We start from the raw sequence: 4,533 nt of genomic DNA on the forward strand, positions 1-4,533 counted from the left end.
CCAACCTGACTTTTTTGTTCTTCTTCTTGACAAATGGCTGTCCCTAAGGTCGAGATGATTCTGCCATTGCACCCTGCCCCAACAACTTAAGACGGTGATTATCTATGTAGATAACTACAAAGGGTCTTAGAGACAAATACCTGACAAATTGGGCATGACATATGGTCAGGAGAAGCACTAAAGCAAAACAAACACTGCTTGGGATGGTCCTTATGGGGAATGTATCCCCCACACTGACATTTTCCCTTTCTGGAGGACATGTAACCTCACAACTAAAAAAAAAAAAAACAAGATAAGAAGAAAACCCCAATGAGGCACTTATCTAAAAACAGCTTGATAACCAGCAGCAACAGAGGAGTGTTCAGACTGACAATCGAAGGCATTTGGACTGGCGGCAAAGAAGTTGTACTTCCATACGTCACCTTTATGCCCTACGTTGTGAGCGGGAAGCATATGCATGACATACGATGTTCTTACAATCCTAAGGCTTTGGTATACTGGCCAGATGTTGGGCTTCCCTAAGCAGTGAATCCCCTTTAGTAAAGAATACTGCAACACGTGTGATATGGAAGGATATTGCTTATTACTTTAATACTCTGAAAAATGATGAAGACATCCAGCTGCATATGTGAGTATGTATCTTTATCAAAGTGGGTTATACAAACTATGTAAAATACAATTGTCTGGAAAGAGAAACAAAGGGAGGAGTTCTGAAGAGTTGCAGTGAAGATAATACCTTGAAGTAACCATTTGGGATTCAGAAACTGTCCTAACATGGTGCATTAGCACAAAGAATTTCAGCAGTACAGTTTGCGGTCTCCATGGCCATGCTACACAGTAAGGAGGCATTCCAGGGAGAAGTGTATGCTAATTGACCACGTGATGTTTGTCAGAGTGTGTGTTTGTGTGCGTGCCTTGGAGGCTGCAGTAGGGTGGTTAATTAGGAGACAGTTAGGATAGGGGTGTGTGTGTGTGTGTGGGAGTTCCATTCGATTTATTAAAAAAGTAGAATATCAAACATTCATTGACTGAATGTTTAGAACATCAAATCAGCTTTTTCTAGTTGCCAGGATTTTTGAGGATTGGGATTTTGCCATTTTCCCAATGTGGTGCAATCTTGGAGTTGGTATACATAATATCCAAGCTGTGTGGACGTCTCAACTGTACAGACTTTCACAGAATGTCCAGATTTTTGCCTCATATTTTTGGTGTGTTCCTCCTAAAATCTGTACTTTTCTGGCAAATAGCTGAGGATTGAAGTTATTAAATAATGACAGACATTTGAGTTTAAGACTCCACATCCTTCAGAAAATTCATGCTAATGCAAAACCTATTATTCCATCAGCTTTCTAAGTTTGTAAGCGCAATATTTAAAATCTGTCCCTATTTGGCCCCCCATCATTTTAGGCTTTGTCCAGATTTTTTGCCCTAAGAGGTTGAGAGGTATAGAGGTGACTTTTGAACCTTTGAATTTTGATATTGTGATCTGTTGAGTTTATGTTTTAGATCTGTGTGTGTGTGTGTGTGTGTGTGTGTGTGTGTGTGTGTGTGTGTGTAAGAGTGAATGGGTGAGTGCATCTGTGAGTGTGATTGGTTGTGTGTGTGTGTGTGTGTGTGTGTGTGTGTGTGTGTGTGTGTGTGTGTGTGTGTGTGTGTTTGCCTCAAAGTGTAATGGCAAATCATGAAAATTGGAGGGGTGGGGAAACACTAGACACCACGGACCCACTCTATATTGTGCCTTAAATATAAAGAAAGATGATGTAGGTTGTGGGGACCACCAGATACCAAAGATACTCTTCATAAGTGAGCCTTAAAAGCATTTATAAAAATAAAGAAAGAAGACATGGGTTGGGGGGAGGGGGGAGGACACCAAGGATACTCTGAATAATTTGATGTGCTGTAAAGGCACTAAAAAAGATTCAAACCCTGCACTGTCCCACTTCACACAGTGGATATTAATCCTCCATGCAAACAGAAGACACCAGTGATACTAGTGTATTTAAAAATATGTGAAGTGAAGGGGGGGGGGTTAAACCCTGAACCTTTTGCACAGAAAACAGAAGCATTAACCAACTACTCTAACTAGTTCATTAGTGTAGCTGTGTTAATAGGAAATATGATGCTCTAATGTCTGGCATGAATAAATGCTTGCAGCAGTCCATAACTGACAAGGTAAATGGAGGGAGGCTTCAGTACAAAGCTGGGAGGAGCACTAGATGACACCAGGGAGATCATTTAAAACTATTACCATAGTTAGTTGAGCAACAGTTCTTGCATCAATATACAGTTTACAGACACTAACAAGTATGACAATCTAATGACTGCCACTACTGAATGACTGTAAAGATGTGTGATGTATGACTGCAGGGATGATTAAGAAGAGATATCAAGGATGCTCAAACAACTCAGATATAAGTAAGGGGTGTGTGTGTATGTATGTGTGCGTGTGTGTGAGTTTGAATGATAGTACGTGAATGTGAGGAACAGTGAATGAGGGGGTTGCCTGGCCAGCAAAATGCAAAGGCTGCCAATGTTAAGTACCGCAGGAAAGCACTGATTCAGACTAATGACAGTTAATGGTAATTCAGAGACATGCATATTAGCTTTCCTTTTTGTGGCTATTGGGTCTCTGAATCACATTTCTCTGCATTGCAGAAACAACTCTTTTTGCCAGAATTCTTACTACCAATGCTGGGGGGTTCATTCTCAATCCCCTGGAAAGTCTGCAAAGGTTTACACTGCATTCTTTGCAATGTATAGAAATGTGTTTATACAACTGATGCTGCCCCCTTGATCCTAACAATACAAACATATCATTAATCATAATATTCCAGATACTGTCAGTCTGTTTTTATATCTTCACCAGGTAGAGTGCACATGGTTTTATATATATCTACTATATATTTGAATTAAACGCAGGAGTACTAAAGCACTAAATACAGTGGCTTGCATGTAACCCATCATTCACATGTACACACACCTCACACACACACACACACACACACACACACACACACACACACACACACACACACACACACACACACACACATATGTGCGGTAAACAAATATATTTTATGCTTATATACTCAAGGTTCATATTCTAGTACAGGGCAAAGCCCCCTTCCACCCCCACACCCCTATATTATACATTCTCATCCAGTGTTTACGACTCATATGTCTTGTTTATCATGTAGTGGCTGTGGTGACTAGAACATTCTGTTTTGCACTTTTTAAAATACAATGTACTAGTGTATTTGCATGGTGGGGTGATCACAACATGATGAAACATAACACAGATGATTTTTCTGGTATATTACATGTTACTGTTGCTACTGCATAGAAAAAAATTAAAAACGTCATTTATTTTGCTTCGCAGTGGAACACATATTTCACCCACTCATACTTACACTGAAGTTACAGAGACAAGACTAAATCATTTCTAAGAGGGTACTAGGCACTGAATCAAAGCACATCTACTTCAGAAATGGATTTATGAGCCTAACCACACTGTAGGTCATAGATTACCTACATGTTCTCATAAAGAAGAATGAATTATAACCACATTTGGGGTCACAATGTAATATTCCATTTTTTAAATAGCTAATGTCGTGGGGATCTTTAGCTATCATAAATGAGAAGTTAATGCTATACAAGCAAAACAACTACACACAGCAATTGAGACAAAGCATGTTTATTAACAGTAGACATCACTGCTAATGATTAACTGCTGCCACTAATCTTAAAGTAAAAAAAAACATAACACAGCCATCATGGCCAAATAAAAATTAGAAACAGTACTTTACAATGATAACTCTGGCATAGGATAGGATAGGATACTTTCCAGAAACTGACTATGGTCTCATTACAATACATAATTACCCATCACTGTACATGCATTTTCGTGCCAACTAAAACCACAGTTCAGAGGATACAGAGTTATCAAACAATGACAAACCGTTAACCGGCCTGACATTTTTTTACAATAGAAACCGGTACCTTCTGCCATTTAGCATTCATTTTCCCTATATATACCAAAGTCAGATATTTGCACAATATAAAACATTATTACAAATTAACCATAATCTTGATTTGGTTATCAGCAGCTGGGTGAGGCTGATTTTCCAATGAAGAGACAATTACATAAAATAATACAAAAGACTTAGTGGAAATAGAAAAAAATACAACTGCTATGCTTCACACAGAGTACAATATATTAAAAATGAATACGCTCACAACCATACACAGAAAATAAGTGCTTTAATATTGGTGTCTTGATTATTGAAGATTCCTCCTGAATGCTTGAATTCACCTTGTGTTTATCTTCCATGAAACTGTACTAATGCAGTGTTGTTTAGCACAGCTCTCCATGTATTATTTTCTTAGGCATGGGACAAAAATGAAGCTCCATATATGTGGCTGAACTTGTCTTGTCTTGTCTAAGGCTATCTTCATAATCAGGTTCTAACTATATTCTGAGTAGTTCCTTATAAGCAGCTTTGATAACTTGGTAATTACTTGTTTAAAATATTG

The sequence above is a fragment of the Protopterus annectens genome, chromosome 3.part0, assembly GCF_019279795.1.
Source record: "Protopterus annectens isolate FY-2018-M chromosome 3.part0, PAN1.0, whole genome shotgun sequence".
Lineage (NCBI taxonomy): Eukaryota > Metazoa > Chordata > Ceratodontiformes > Protopteridae > Protopterus > Protopterus annectens.